General features: G+C 32.0%; 1 pseudogene across 1 annotated transcript; it reads right to left on the bottom strand.

Annotated features, from left to right (window-relative positions):
* Nucleotides 1-10235: 10235 nt before the first annotated feature.
* Nucleotides 10236-16086, bottom strand: LOC147394842 (polyamine oxidase 1-like; annotated as a pseudogene). Its single transcript, XR_015181316.1, has 6 exons — nucleotides 15970-16086; nucleotides 15281-15427; nucleotides 15029-15186; nucleotides 11904-12136; nucleotides 10864-10999; nucleotides 10236-10259 (listed from the first exon to the last, which is right to left on the bottom strand). The product of XR_015181316.1 is annotated as a polyamine oxidase 1-like (transcript).
* Nucleotides 16087-17676: the final 1590 nt, after the last annotated feature.

Raw genomic sequence — 17676 nt, 5'->3', positions numbered from 1 at the left:
TTTCATTGATATCAAATTATTCCATGATAAGAAAATATAGAAAACAATTGTAAAATATTTAAAAAGTCAATTCGAACACATAAAAAGAATACATGACACGTGCTCCTACCAATTCCAATAGAGGCACCGACACGAAGTTGAAGGGATATTTTTTTTTTTTTTTTGAAAGATTATCTGAGTTAATTAAGGCAGATCAAACTGAACTACAACCTCACACAATGTCAAACATAATAACACCTGACAGAAGCTAAAGTTAAGACAACTTTATTGAAAATCATTGAAGAGAGAGTAATTTAGATATGCCCCCTACGTTTTGGCAAATATTTGAGAGACCCTATATTTTGGAATTGATGGTATACCTCCATTGACCTCAGTCTACTTTGTAATATTTTTATACAGTGATCTAAGTCCCCTCATCTTCAACCTTAAGTTAGAAAACTTGATAATCTTCTTCCAAAATTAATTATCTTCAAGCTTTTCGACTTAAACCTTGTCTTTGACTTCGTTTTCACTATTTTTTTTATGGGTAAGATGGACTTGAACTCATGATCTCAAAGTTACTTAGCAATTTTTGAAATTAGCTGAGCTATGGATCTAAGTCTATTTAGATTTAAAGGTCGAATGAGAGATCATGGTGAAAACAACTATTTCCTAGATGACCGGCTTGGGGGCAAAGTGGAGGTAAAAATTCATCATGAATTCGTATCTTACTCTTTAGGTTTGGGTTGAAGGAGATAGGATTCAAAAGGTTGAAAAACAAGGTAAAAATCTCTACTAAAATGACAGGTTTGGGAAAAAAATCAAGGAGCTTTGGCTAGGTGTTGATGAAAAGAACATTTATGCCGTTTTGATTAGTATTAAAGAGTAGATCAAAGTCAAAGCGGCCATTGTCTGTTTGAAAATGTAAAGGGATATCTAAAATACTTATCAAAACATGGGGGTCATCTCTAAATCACGATTTATGATATTAGAAGGAATAATATTTCACAAAGATTGAAATTTGAAACAATTGAGTGGATAAGATGGGTCCACCGACTCACGAGCGGAGAGCCAGAATTTTCTTGAGGTGGGGGCAAACTGTAGCTAACGATAAGGTTGAAAAGTTTATAATTAAATGGTTTTACTTAGAAAATTCAAAGTTGATTGGTTAGAGATTAAAGAGAAGGGTAGTTTGGTTAATTTTAATTACTCTATTATATAAGAAAAGGCCCAAATAAGGGGTGATGTGATCTTGGAAAAAGTGGTCGGTTTGGTGGGGGGCAAAATTGGAGGATGACGAGGGAGTGGGGGCAAATGGGGCGTGTCATTAGTTGAAAATATAAGGATTTGTAAAATTAAAATATAAATACAAAGAAAAAAAAATTTTGAAATTGAGTGGAGGGCAATTGCCCCCACAAGCTCCACTCCGCACGGACTAGTGTCCAAAACGAGCACCGTTGAACAGTAAAACTCAGCTTATTCTCCTTGTCATATTTGCTTTATTTTTCAGTTAAGGATCCCAAGACCTCCAAGAAAGAGAGAGAGAGAGAGAGAGAGAGAGAGAGTTGTGGAGGAAAATCTTAATTTTTAATCCTAGATGTTTGAATCCAATAGAAGTCTCAATGGGTAAATTCCTGAATCTATGTTGAACCACTCACAACATTTTTTTTTGATTGATTGATCACCCACAACATTATTTACATATAGTTTTAGTTTCTTGGGATTGGTTCCAATGATGAAATAGCTAGGCTATAATTTGGATAGCATAGTTACAGTTTTTTGAAAATATTCGTGACAATTCAGAGAAAAATAAAATAAAATAAGAAGGGGTTTGACAAAAATTATGGATTGGAATCCAAACTTTGTTATTATATTTGGAACTAGAGAGATTTTGTCGTAGTTTGTGAAGCTTGATAGTACTGGTCAATAAGAAGGTATTATAAATCTAGTCACATGTGGGTGTGACAGGGGTTTGGGGGTAAAGTCTCTAAAAGAAAATTTTCAAAGGTATTTTCATAATTTTATTAATATTATGTAAAATCTTAGTTAAATTTTTAGAGATATTTATATTTCTCATATTTTGGTGAAAAATTATAATTTGTAACTATGAGTTTTCTTTTTATAGTGGAATCGATGTGATCCATGGATGTACCTCAATCTTGAGGGAACCATGTAAAATCTTTATATTTCTTTGTGTGACTGTATCTTGTTTTGTGTTTGTTTTTTGATTCGTTTTCTTGGTTCGATTGAACTTGTTTTTTTTAACAAATCTTCATCTAAGTCATATATTAGGATAGAAGAAAATATATATTTTTTGTTAAAATTTCAACTTGAATTGAAAGAAATTCTGATTTACCAACCAAACTGTAAGTTTGGTTTATAATAAAATATGTTTTCCTGTAAGTTTAGTGCTCTTATTATTTATAGAAAGGGTTTATTTCATGAGCAAACGTCACATGCATCTTGTTCATGGTGCATATCTCATAGGTTTGTCTTATTAAGAAAATATTGAAGCAATCGAACCAAGAAATTAATATATATAAAAAATGCAAATCATACAGAAAACATAAATATTTTATGTGATTTCATCAAGGTTGAAGCACTCCCACAGATTATACCAATTTTAGTATGAAGAGAAAACTTGCAATTACAGATTACATCTTTGCAACTATATATATATATATGGGGGCGATTCAAGGGATATATCTAAAAACAATGATTTTTCAAAAGATAGCTAGGATTTTACATATTATTAGTAAAATTACAAAAATACCTTCGATAAAATTACCTTTCAATTAAACCCTTTCGATTAGCGGAACACATGGCTTCATTAACCGTACCTCTTTATCAACCCACACCATCAGGCACCCCAAAATCACTGTCATGATTGTCCAAACTTTTCGATTACAGCGAGAAAAAGAGTGTGTAGGTCACCAACACCTGGTCTATCTTTATTTATTTATTTATTATTATATATGAAACACCTTTAGATTTGAGATCCAACATTCATATTTGCATCTTTAAAAAAAAAAAAAAAAAAAAAACATTCATATTTGGGGTCCTACTCAGTAACACTAACATGCTTCAGCTGTTGATTCTGCAAACATAATGAATCAATCTGTCAAGAACAGTGACAGATATTAGGTCGTTCATGTAAAAGAGTTCAAGACAACACATCATCTCTTTAAGATATAATTGTTAAAAGAGTGATCTAAATTACTATTGAAGGTACCAGGAAAGAAGACCCATAGATCCGAGGTTGTTGAAATTAATAGAGTATTAGATAGGATGCATTGTAAGGAGGCTTATATTGAAGATTATCCACCAATTTTATATACCATTTTTTAAGTGTCAATTGAGCCCGCTAGCCCGGCCAGTCCAACAAAATAACGGTTTAGGCCTTCAATTTGAGCCCGCAAGGGTGGGCCAGATTCAATGATTTTCAACCCGTCAAATCCGGGTTGGATAAGGGCCTAATTGTGCGAAGCCCGATCCCCTACTATACCTTACAGAAATATCCATAATATAATTAATTAAATTTATTTATTTTTCAAATAAAACTTAGATAAGTTTAAAATATATTGTATAATTATGTATAATTACAATTTAACTCTCATTTATAATAATTGTAGTTTGATAGAACAATAATTTGAATTCAAAGGGATAATCTTAAAACACCCCCAATTTGTTTTTTTCAAATACATTTTTTTCATTTAAAGCATTGAATTCTTGTAATTTTATTTGGCACGAACCTGGCCCAAATCAAGTCCGATATTGTTGGGCTAAATTGACTTAGGCCCGATAGATATATAAGGCTGGTTCAGGTAGAGCCCACCTCTTTAGGGCAGGTAAGGACTCAATCAAGCCCTGTCCCAACCCGCCCATTGACAGCCTCACCATTTTTTTCGCTAATGTGAAAGCTATTATCATACAATCCACTAAGCATGCAATTTCAGCTATAGCGTCAACATAGTGTAAAATTGTGAGCATACGTTAGGTCTCTCTCTCTCTCTTCTTGTCAAAGAAAATTAATGGCTATTAATCCCAAGGGGTTGGTCTAGTAGCAAGTCGTGCCTTGATATAAGCTCCTTAGGAAGGATAGGTCAAGTATTTGAAACTTTACGAAATAATAAATTCCTCAGGGCCACCCTCCAGGGTCCGGTTGACCCTCGACTCAACCAATTGCATGTAGGACTTTTTGAGAGGGTGGTGCATGTGACCACAGGATTAGCCTCACCCGAAGGGTGGGGATACCCACAATAAGTTATTAAAAAAAAATAAATGAAAAATTAACAGCTATTAATTAATGGTGAAGGCAAGTTTTTGAATTCACATCAAAGTCTTAAATTTAAATTAAAAATCAATGGTGAAAATTATATATAAACCCGATTTGTAGGGGTAGACAAAGATGAGGGTATTTGAAGGTTGAGGTGATGAGTAAGGGAAAAAAGATGTTGAAGATGGTAGATTTTGAGAAGAAAAAAAAAATCTAATTTTTTCTTTTTATAAGTTGAAGAATAGGGCATTTGGTCAATTTTCATTAGTCTATTAATTGTTACTCACACTTTCCTTCCTTTTTTTTTTACTTTCGGAATTTGTAGTTACCGAGGCAGCCATAAAGTTGGCAAGTGAGGAGTATCTGGTCGGTCAAATCGATGATCAGAGTCTATTGCATGGTGAGCACAAGGGCTATACCCTTTAGTATGGTCAATTTCGTCCATGATGTATATATATTTTGGGGTTGAGTGTTAGGTTCGTGCTAGAGTGAAAATAATTTTTGTAATCCTGTATATTGTTAAACTTTCGCACTTTGATCTACTTACGTGTTAGATATATTTAATCTTTCATTTTTATCTCGTGTTTGCATTTTCTTATATATAGGATTTATTGTATAATAGATTATCAGGTTTTCGATTTTCGTGAAATGCTAATATAAACAAAGGGGGTTATGTCCAAATTTCGAGGTACCATCTAATACCTTGAGATTTGACATTGGGAGTTGTGTTAGTGTTTGGCGGGGCGCCACAGAGACACTCTTATATTTTCAACTAATAAATGCCCCATTTATCCCCATTCCCTCACTTCTCTCCCCATTTGCCCTCACACCCTCACCTCCCTCCAATTTTTGGCCCCACAAAACTTTAAGACACCCTTATATTTTCAACTAGTTACATTCCCCATTTGTCCCCACCCCCTCACTTCTCAATTTTTTGTTGATTACATTGCTCCTTGACCGGGACCTCTCAAATATTAATTGCAAATGACTTAAATATCATTTTCTTCAACTTCTAAGTAAAAACCTTTTAATTTCTCTCTAAAATCATTCATCTTTACTATACAACTAACTATAGTTTGCCCTAGTATAGGAAAAACCTGGTTTCGCCCCTATATCTAACTTATTAATGTTTCATAAGCTTCACTAAAATACTTTTTTAATTAGTTGGATAATTCGAATCGAGCCACACATCCAAAAATGTATCCCATGTCTTGGATTATAAGCCACTAATCCACCTATGGACAACTACATCACTTTCATTTTATTATTTTATTATTTTTGAAAACGCTAGATTCCAACTCCTCCTTCAAACAAACAATTGAGATAAGAGGAATAACGAATATTTCCTAAAAATCAATACTGATCGCCTATGAACCAATACAATTTTTTTTTTCTAAGGGTACATTTTTCTTGAAAACTTATATAATCTCAACCATCTGTTTAATTGAGAGTCTCAATATGAGGCTAAAATTTTATTTGAAAATATGAATAACATGCCTCATTTGTTCCCACAGAACTTTGAGACACCCTTATATTTTCAACTAATTACATGCCCATTTGTCCTTACTCCCTCACCTGTTCAATTTTTTGTTCATGACATTGCCTTTTGACCGAGACTTCTCAAATATTAATTGAAAATGACCTAAATATCATTTTCTTCAACTTCTAACTAAAAACCTCTTAATTTCTCTCTAAAACTACTCATCTTCGCCATACAACTAACCAAAGTTTGCCCTCACTACAGGAAAATCCTGGCTCCGCCCTGGTTGTTGAAGTCCATGATGATTGAGATGCTTAAATCTAGTGGATTGAGTCATCCCTCAATATTTTTCTTTTTTTGATATCGCGGGCTATCCCCAGACTTGTTGGGATGGGACTAATCCTTACGATTACAAGTCTTGATCTCACAAAATGTTCCTAGCATACAACATAATAGATAGGAGGCCATCTAATTTCGACCACATGACCAGAGGGAGTATACCTAATTGATAAAAATTTAAGAAATGCCTAACAATTTTCTCCAAAGTGGTGAAGAAATGTATAATTTGTACAGATCTTTCCATTTTCCAATTCAATCCCCCTTGTAGGTGGTTTTAAGGTTGTAAGTCACCAAAAGTGTAGGCCAAAATTTAATTGATTAATGGGTCTAAAAGCGTGGCCATGTGATAAAGAATAATGATACGTGGCTGATGTGGCAAGGGCATGTAATCGCAAAATCTTTTTCTATGTGTATCTCGAAGAAAAAGGTCTATGATTCTTTGCCAAGGCATGTCAACCACGTAAAGACAACGTATGATTTACCACATGCATTCATCACAACTCTTGTGAAAGGAGTGCATAAAAAACCCTTTCATGAACATCAATATCAAATTATTCCATGATAACAAAATATACAAAACAACTGTAAAATATTTAAAAGGACAATTTGAATGCATGAGCATAAGTACATGGCACGTGCTCCTACCAATTCCAATAGAGGGCTCCGGCACCGGTACGAAGTTAAAGCATAAGTCATGTTGAACGTGGTTTTACTATTTTAACAGCAATCAAAGTTAAGACAACTTTATCGAAAATCGTTGAAGATAGAGTAATTTAGACAAACCCCCTACGTTTTGGCAAATGTTTGAGAGACCTAGTGTTTTAGAACTAATGGTATACCTCCATTGACCTCAGTCTACTCTGAAATATTTTTATATAATGATTTAAGTGCCCTCATCTTCAACCTTAACTAAACAAACTTGATAATTGTCACCCAAAATTAAATTAATCATCTTCAAGCTTTTCAACCTAAGCCCATCATTGACTTCATTTTCAACTCTACTTCCGACGTCTCTACCTATTTATAGAGAATTTTGATGATTAGACGTGTTGCCAACAAGTATAAAATACCATTTGCAAGTCACTAATTCCAAACAACCTAGATTAAAGATCTAAAGTTTAAAAATGATACAAAATTAATAAAGCCTAACAACCTATATTAATCACTTACTCTTGAAAATCAAAACATCCAATAATTCTCAATGCTTCACCGATTTTCAATTCCACTTATTTGTTGACTAGCCATTGACCTTTGTCAATTTGATAATCTAGCTGTCTTTCAAATCTCGATGATTAATAAAGAGTTACGGGTCAAATGAACGTTGATCGGGTGGTGATGATTCATCTATTGGTGGAGCAACTTCATTGGCTTGAATTTTGATTTTGAACTTCATCACCATCTCATGGTCTACTATAGTTAACGAAAATACCCCTATACATATGTAATACATACTTTGGTTGGATCATTTTTATTGGATCCAAGATTTAGACAGGGAGGTTAGTTCTTAATTCTAAGAAGTTGGTCTAAACCCCCTCCATAAATATAAATGTAAGACAACCAAGAAGATTGCTCTTTTTCCGATTACCACAACCACGAAGATCAAGCAAAAATCTTATAGACCTCAAAAACAAACATTGGTTATTCAATCTTCTCCATAACAAGGGGTAAGATAACTCTTCATCATTCAAAATACAAAACACGACACATAGGTGCAATCGAAACAACATTTTAAGTCCCTTTAGGCTTGACTTCGAACTTGCACATTATTTTCTTGATACATCCCAACATCATGTTTGTAGAATCAATTCCTGAAAAAAAAAAAAAAAAAAAGAGGCATTAAAGCTATATTTCGCATAAATTTTGCTTATATATCAATGGATCTGAAGGCGATGAAAACAAACTTGAGAGATAGGCTCCATGTAGAAAACCAGTATAGAGTGCACTCATGTTTTCGCTCGTGAAGTAAACCTTTCTAACAGTGCCTATAAGCAAAAAATAATAATTTTTAGAGAACTTTGTAAAGGGTGAATTAGGGAGTTATTTATCAAGAAACATGAAATATGAGAATTACCTTTAATTGATCATACTCATATTGATCGACCCCAATCGGCCAATTTGAGTATGTATCTTTGTAGAATCTATTTGACAACCACTTGGGGACAAGTATGTCGGTGGCCTCGGGGATGTTCTTTCCGAACATATTCTATAGGACTTCCTGTAAACACCCCATTTTCACACTCGCCTGATTAATCAATTCGTCAATCCGATTATGACAGTTCCCAATGATTGATGAATAATTCCAATGTTTTTTTTTTTTTTTAATTTTGTTAGTAGATATGTTTTAAAATTTTAGATGATGTATTCCAAGCAAACACAACTTTAGAAACCATGTTACGCTATAAAAATATGACCTAAAACGTAAAAATCATCATTGTGAGACAAAAAGAAGTTTTACAAGAAAAAATCTTTAAAATGATTAAATTATCAAAATACCCCTAACATCAAAACATCCATAAAGCCCACATTACGCTTAAGAAAACTCTTACGAACACATAAAATAACAAATTAAAACTAAATAAACTGTTACATCAATTTTCACAAAATTCGACAAATTACGAAAGTACCCCTCATGGGTCCACAATCATTTCACGTCGAAAAATCCATAAATGATACAAACTGATACTCCTATTGAATTCCTTATGAAAAACGATTTCAAAACATCAAAAAATGACCTCTCAACCCAAAAGTCATCTTTGAGGGCAAAACGATAATTTTCCAACCTTATAAATTCAAAATTTCGAAATTAATAATATAAATATTAATGAACGCAAAGTGAAACCTTAATAAATTAAATTTTAAATTTTAAACATATAAAATCAATTAATTAAGTCCACGAGTCAAATTTTAAGTGGTGGTCCACTTGGGGTCCACCTGATATTTTATTAGAAGGTCCCTATATTTGGGACCCTAAAGAATTAAAAATATAATCAGGGGGGTTCTCTCAAAAAATTAAAAAATATTATTTTATTGTACGTTAGAATGGAAACCATAATTCAAAATCCTAATTAACCTTATCTTAAAGAGACTTAGTCAAACTGAAAGATTTTCAAGAAAATCTATAAATATGAGCCTCCACAACCTAATCTCATAGGTCAAGAAAATTTTTAGGAAAGAGAGGCTAAAAACTCTATCTAACTTTCTTAAAATCCTAAATCTGAAGTCCCAATTCCCTACCTAACACCTCAACCTCATTTTTTATTAAAAAAACACAACAACAAAAAAAATCTTCAAAACACCATGACCATCTAAAAATATTCAGATCTAGAAGGAGAATACCTCATCTCGGAAATTGAAAGCAGTTCTAGTTACGGAGACAAAAGTAGAAAGACTTGTACGAGGAACATACTCTGCCAGTTCGGTTATGAGAGAATCAATCGTTATAATCACCCCAGTTAACTAGTTTTATTTTATTATTTTATGTCATTTTTTAGCAATGTAGAGTTTTTTTGGAAAAAGGTAGAAACTGGTGTTTGTCAGGCGGGATTGATGCTTAATACTTTCTGATCTCGTAACGTGATCCCTAGACCCTTTCTTTTTGTAGATTATTATCTTTTTTCAAATTTTGAGTCATGTTTCGGTTCCTAAACTATAAAACTAAGTGATGACTCTCAAACACCAAAAAAACATATCTGCAACCTGTAGATTAAGGGCACTTTCACCTCCATGATCTCCGCCTTGGTCTCAGAATCTGGTTGTTGTTATATTCTTCTTGACTCCTCATCTGTTACAGTTACCATAAGGACATTGGATCTAGGATATTCATGCTCAAATTGCTATGGTCCATAACAATAAATCTAGAACTATTAGAAAACGTGATGTTTTGTATTTTTTTTTTTTTTGCTCAAACCGACGCTATATGTCTCTATCTATTATTGAATTTTAAATGTATCATTGTACATACATTTAAATTCAATTATAGAAAATATAGTTCTAGACAAAGTGGAATGAATGAACATTATTAATTAATTTAACTGACCCAAATCTTTGGGATAAAGTATTGTTGTTGTTATTGCTGTTTTTTTTTTATCGGTTGTTGTTATTACTGTTGATTGTACATTTGAAATTCAAATAAGAAACCATCAACAAAATTGATCATCAAATTCATACAAGGCCAGGATTTCCAAACTGTTCACATTAAAAGAAAGAGGAATAAAAGAATTAATATTAAAACCAGATATGTTTCAAAAATATTTACATAAAAATTTGATATTATATATTTAAAAAAGTATTCACATAAAATCCCATAAATGGATAATTTGTACCCACCGACCTTAATGTAGATAATTGTAACTTCATACTCACAAAAGAAAAACAAATAAAATAAAATAAACAACACACACACACAGATCATTTTTAGATGAAAGTACTAAAATACCCTTTTTTAAATGCTGGTTTGGTATTTTTTTTATTTTTTATTACCATTTCAGTATTTTGACCTATACATAACTGGTATTTTTTAAAGTTTGGACTAAAACTAGATCATTCATTCCCTTAAAACAAAAAGGTTGTAAAAGTATTTTTACAATTTAGTCAATAAAAATTTATTTATTTTCATAATTATTTATTTTTTTTCTTTAGTAAGGTAAATATTTTGAAATCGTATGGTTACGTAATTACAAAAAGAACTTATATCCATCTGTGTAAAACAACAATGAAAATTAGTCAATTTTGATGAATTGAAGCATGTTTATATATGAATATATGGTCAATGAAGGAAGATAAAACTGACCGGCAGATCAGGTTGGAAATCGATGAGATTGAACACCAATGCTGACAGAGACAATCACGTAGTCGGCTCTGTAGACTAAACCATCTTCTGTTTTAACTATCAGTCCACTCGGTGAGTAACGTATCTCCCTTACCACCTAATAGCAATGTTTACGTGAGAATTTCTTGAATTCTTCGTTCATGCATGCAATTGCAATGTGAATTTGCCATAAATGTAAACCTTTATGTTATATGTTATGGGTAAAAAATTAGTGTCATCTTGAGATATTTACAAGTCGAGACCCTCAACTTATTAGTTAAGACAAGTTGAAAATTAGTGTCATCTTGAGTTCCGATCTAGTTCTTCGCAATGGGTATCACTCAAATATGAAATTGAAAAAGATTTTACTCACAGAAAAATTAATTTAAGATTTTACAAAATACTAAATCAATCAATCGCACAAACCCATATTGAGGAAATCCTCAATTTACAAAATTACCTACATTAGGCTTCGTACGACTAGCCAATTGGGATTATGTGAAATACTAAATTGACTCTCACGAAGCTAAAAAAACTCTCAACGAAATTAGAAGGGATTAACACACCAATGTGGGGGGGGTAGGAGAAAGATTTGAGACAAATCAGAGCCCAAATTACAAAATATCTTATTGACCCAATAAAATTAAGGGTATTATAGAAACACCACTGCTTAAATTGGTGATATTAAGTTTACCCACCCCCTTGCAAAAATGCAAGATTAGGTTTAACTTTGACCGTAAGTCAATGTTGCCTTTTCTTGATGATATAACAATGAAATTATGATTTTCTTTTTCTTTTCAAATTTTAGTTTAGTAATTTTAGTATTTGAAGAGCATTTTGGAAAAAAAAAACACACACACACACACACACAAACAAATTTTCAACGTTAAAACATTAAAAAAAAAAAAAAAAAACACAACTGGCTTAAAGGGAAGGAGGTAAACCTAATATCACTAATTTAGCTGGGTGGTATTTTTAAAATAACCTAAAATTAATAAATGATTTATAATAAGGTGCTCCACCTGATTAAGCTTGAGTCTAGGATCTGTAATTACTCCAGCTTCATTAGTTTTAAGAAACTGATTTGCTACATAGTGAACAACAGTCTCATAACACCTTGGGTCCGCCACAAAGTAGCTGTCTTCTCCAAAATTAGCAAATGTTGGCAATGGCAATGTGGTACGCAGACACTGTATCCACGGTGGCTCTGCAGACTCAAAAGTATTTGGAGTAATCGATTGCCATCCCGAGTGGTTGATGGAACTCTGCAAGATTTTTAACTCATCAAAATGCAATCCAACTCTTTTTTTTTTAACTCTAAAAGCCACTAAGATGATCAAAATGTAAGAAGTATGATCATCAGTGGGCCCACCAGATGATCAAATTGATAAAATGCTTACTTATCTACCCATTTGTTTCCCACAATAATGCATATATACAGTAAAAACAATTATTTTCATTTATTGTTTTATGAGAAACTAGGGGCCTGTTTGGATACCAGGAGCAGAACTACTCTTCCAAAGAACAGAAGCTGAAGTACTCTATGGAGGAGCTGGAAAAGTAATTCTGTGCAGAAATGGCGTTTGGCAATCAACTCTATGAAGTACTGGCAGAAGTACTTTTGTGCTGGAAGTCTGTTTGGGAACCATACTGACTTCTCATGACTTCTAAAAAAAAGACCAGAATACCCTTATATTATACCAGTTACTGTGTTTTTATCTTTTAGTGTCATAATATGCCTTCAAATTATACTGTTTTTGACATTTTAACTATAAATATTAATATAATATAATATAATAAATATTAATATAATATAATATAATATTTTAAATATTAAATATTAATATAATATGTTTAAATCCATTATACTTAAAATTTTAAAAAAAAATTGACTGACTGTTTTTGACATAATATGACATATATTAAAAAAAAAAAATTGACAGACTGTCTTTTAGTGTCATAATATGCCTTCAAACTATTTGTTTTTTACATTTTAACTATAAATATTAATATAATATAATATAATAAATATTATTATAATATAATATAATATTTTAAATATTAAATATTAATATAAAGTGTTTAAATCCATTATATTCAAAATTTAAAAAAAATTTGACGGACTGTCTTTTAGTGTCATAATATGCCTTCAAACTATATTATTTTTGACATTTTAACTATAAATATATATATAATATAAATAATAAATATTAATATAATATAATATAATATAATATTTTAAATATTAAATATTAATATAATGTGTTTAACTATAAATATTAATATAATATAATATAATAAATATTAATATAATATAATATATATTTTAAATATTAAATATTAATATAATGTGTTTAAATCCATTATACTCAAAATAAAAAAAATAAAAATTTAATATTAATAAATCTTTCTTTTGTTTGATTTAAGGGCAAATGAATTAGAAATATTTTCATAGAAAATTAATAAAGTTAGGGGTATTTTGGTAAAACGAACCGTTAGATTTTGACTCCCCGCAAGAAGAGTTTTGAGAAATAGGTTTTCTTGACTTCTTCATAAAGAGTAATTTCTTGCTCTTGCGCGGAGTAACTCTTCGAGGGAGTAGTTCATACAAACGCATCCAAACGACTTCTAACTCCCCGCAAGAGTCAGAAGTAGCCAAAGAGTCATATCCAAACGCCTACTAGACTTCTTGTCTCGTATTGTGGGTCCAGAGACCCATTAATGTTTTGCCCATCCTGCTATAATAAATTGAACCTACATTTACAAAGGACCCTACAATAGAAATCATATTTCTCCAGCTCTCTTTTGCACATTGTCATTTTTTTTTTCCTTCTTAGGAAATCAATAATATAGGGTCCAGAGCTACTATTGCCACACCAACTTTTACTAAGGACACACCAATTCTTATAAATCACCAAAGAATTGCGCAGAGGTGGTGTGGCGTTAGTAAAAACTATTGTGACAATAGCAACTATCTAATTTTTAATTATCAAATTTGATTATTTACATCAGTCGTTCACCTTAAAAGTTTTCCTTGAGAGAGGTTATATCATACCATACCAACCTCTATTTGTTTTTGTTTTTATAATAAATCAAATAATAAAACTAAATATGACTTCTGAGATGAGAACATGGTGAAAATTTGGCACTCCAGGATTTTTTGGTAAGAGGAAATTTCGGGAAAAAAATGGGAAAAGTCTATGATAATCAAAGAATATATATATATGTATGGGTTAAGATCAAGGGACATATGAAAAAACATATGTAAAAACAATGTAACATTAATAAATTTTTAAAATATAGGTTAGAAGTTTCGGATTGAGCTGATTTTTTGTGAGGATGATCTTTATGATGGGAAGATTATCGGAAAAAAAAAATCAGTCCAATTTGAAATTTCTAACCCCATTAAAAGTGATTTAGAATGTGGACCGTCAATTTTTTGCCAATTTTTATCAATAATTTATAAATCACTTTTGATGGATTTAGAACTTTCAGATTGAACTGATTTTTTGTGAGGATGATATTCTCATCATAGTGACGAACCTCGCAAAAAATCAGCTCAATCCAAAACCTCTAACCCATATTTTGAAAAACCATTGTTTTTACATATGTCCCTTGAACCGCCCCCATATATATATATATATATATATATATAAATTTTACATTATAAAAATGTATTTTAAAAAAAAAAAAAAAAACTTTTCCTAATAAACACAAAAATATATATTTCAAAATTTTGTGACTTAGGATTAAATTGCCCATTGAAAAAATTCTGAATAAATCATAATTTTTTCTTTAAAAATTAGAGATTTTGTCACTATTGATGAGGATAGCCATTCTATTCTTTGAATGATTGCACCCGTTTTATTTTAATCTTCTATTGAGAAGCTCTTCCATTTCTTTTCTTTTTTCTACTCAAGTTATAAAAACTCTTTGAGCTTCAAAGGTGTCCATTATGAGAGATAATAAATCCAAGGTTGGCCACCTCATAATTTATGTGTCTTATCTTCTTATTTGGTGTGTTATATATAATAACATTAATTGGTTTATTATTAAAAAAAATGAAGTTGGTGTGGGACTGTTACCTCTCTTTTTCTTTCTATTATTAAGAACGTTCCCAGTGCAATATCAATTTTAAATGCAAATGGAGGAGCTTAACTTGTTCATAAGGCGTTGAGAGGTTAAGAAGGAGATGTCATTAAGCTTCTTTGCAGCCAAAGACAATGAAACGTTGGTGCTGAACTCCTCGAGCTCATTGGCCATTTCATAAGCTGCACGGGCTTCCTCTTCCTTGTAAAGTCCACCAATGTAAATACATACAACAAGAACACAATTACTTCTTCATGAGTTCAAATTTACAATTTTAAATTAATGGATCAACTATAGTGTATCATACATACAATTGTTGATATATGTTAGCAGAAATGTTCTCAAAATCAGAGTAAAAGGTCTTGAGCTTTAGCTTTTTGACTATTGGCCATATGGGATTTATATTAGAAGAAGATCCAACTCCTTCTACCCGAAAGTGTCTTTCCCGCTGATACTCCTAATAGTTAAATCCGAGATATAAATGACAAGTTTAAAATGTAATGTATTATAATGATGTTGTGGCTTCTGTACAAGAAATAAGGTCTATAACATCGGCCAGAAGAAATCGAGGATGCCCTATGTGTTGGAGGAGATGAGATTCACGTATGGATGTGAGGATTAAAACCCTAAAAATGGATTGTAAGGTAGAGAAGATGCCAGTTTGCTATTTTTGTTAAATTTTGTAGGTGATGATGCCACAACTTGGGTTGAAAAACCGGCCTTCACCTACTAATTATTGAGCATTAATCTTGTTTGCCTACATTTTGAAAGAAAACAAAAAAACTCATTTTAATAAAAAGGTATAATACAAATATGAATCCTTAATGTTTTTTGATCATTAAATTATGATACAAAATGTGATTAAAATACTGTCCAATGGCTAGATCAGAAGTAATGTATCATCTGCAGCCATATGGTATAAATACATCACTCAAAGTTAATGGCTTTTATAACCGAAAAATCTTACCTAAACAATAAAAAAAAAGATCTAATACCTACCGGCATTCCGGCTCCGACGATTATGACAGTCGGAGTACGCTTCAAAGCGTTGGACTCAGGTAACAGGGTTGCGACCACTAAGACAGTGACAAGGACTACTAGGGTTACTCTCTCCATAGTCACCCTTTTTTTTTTCCTTCTCTATGTCTCATCATCTCTAACCCCCAACACTTATTTATAATGTGAAGTTTCATATGCTTTTTCACGAGGAAATATTTTAATCCATTTATGCTTTAAAACGTGCACTCTTCTCTTTTAAATATTTTAAGTATTTTGTAGGATTAGGTAAGCTTGTTAATTTTAAAAAATATTTAAAATAACTTTTTTTATATAGAGAAAATGATGCATCATGATATATGAGATACATTGTACTATATCATGCAATGTATCTCATATCAAAATAAAGACATGTTCGATACCATTGAAAATTTGGAAGCCTAACTCAAAACCAATTGACAATAAGTGGAGAGGCCCAAGATCAAACATGCCGGTCTAAAAGAAGAAAAAATTAATCAATTTGATACAATTATTTAACTTAATAAACTTAATAAATGATATATTCCTCTCCATTTTTAAGGAAGCCTACAGTGTGTGTTAGTAATATCATCCAACGCATCGATGTTGCCAAATAGTGCCACATGGCACCATTTGGCATCATTGATCCCTCCAAAAATAGGCCCTGCAAGTGAATCTAACCATCAGATTTGAGCAGTTTTACCGAGAATTACAGTTTGTGTATGTATGTGTGTGATCAAGACTTGTTGAAATCCATGATGATTGAGATGCTCAAATCTAGTGGATTGAATCATCCCTCAATCTTTTTCTTTTTCTGATATCGCGGAGTATCCCCAAACCTATTGAGATGGGACTAATCCTTGCAATCACAAGTCTTGATCTCACAAAATTTTCCTAGTGCAACATAGTAAATAGGAAGCCATCCAATTTAACCACATGACCCGAGGGAGTAAACCTGATTGGTGAAAATATAAGAAATACCTGACAATTTTCTCCAAAGTGGTGAAGAAATATATAATTTGTACAAATCTTTCCATTTTCCAATTCAATCCCCTTGTAGCTGGTTTTAAGGTTGTAGGTCACTAAAAGCGTGGGCCAAAATTTAATTGATAAATGGGTCCAAAAGTGTGGCCGTGTGACAAACAAGGACATATATTTATGGCTTTGTAAACACGGCTGATGTGGCCAGGGCACATAACCGCAAAATCTTCTTCCCTGTGTATCTCAAACAAAAAGATCTATGATTTTGTGGCAAGGGCACGTCAACTACGTATGATTTACCACATGCATTCATCACAACTCTTTTGTGAAGGAAGCACATAAAAAACGAAAGTCACATTATCACTACTCGAATAAAAAATCCTTTCATGAAGATCTCCCTGAGATTTTCCAGCAAGTTTCATCAATATCAAATTATTCCATGATAAGAAAATATAGAAAACAATTGTAAAATATTTAAAAAGACAATTCGAACGCATGAGCATAATACATGGCACGTGCTCCTACCAATTCCAATATAGGCACCAACCCGAAGTTAAAGGATTTTTTTTGTTTGTTTGAAAGATTATCTAGGTTAAGGCAGAACCAAACCAACTACAACCTCCATAACGCATTCCCCTCTTATCCTAAACGATAAGTCGTGGTGAATGTAGTTCTACTATTTAGACAGCAATCAAACATAATAACACTCAA

The sequence above is a fragment of the Akebia trifoliata genome, chromosome 9 (genome assembly GCF_017979445.1).
Source record: "Akebia trifoliata isolate Shusen 1 chromosome 9, ASM1797944v1, whole genome shotgun sequence".
Taxonomy (NCBI): Eukaryota; Viridiplantae; Streptophyta; class Magnoliopsida; order Ranunculales; family Lardizabalaceae; genus Akebia; species Akebia trifoliata.
Note: the sequence above shows the minus strand (reverse complement) of the source record. Positions and strands in the feature narration are given on the sequence as shown.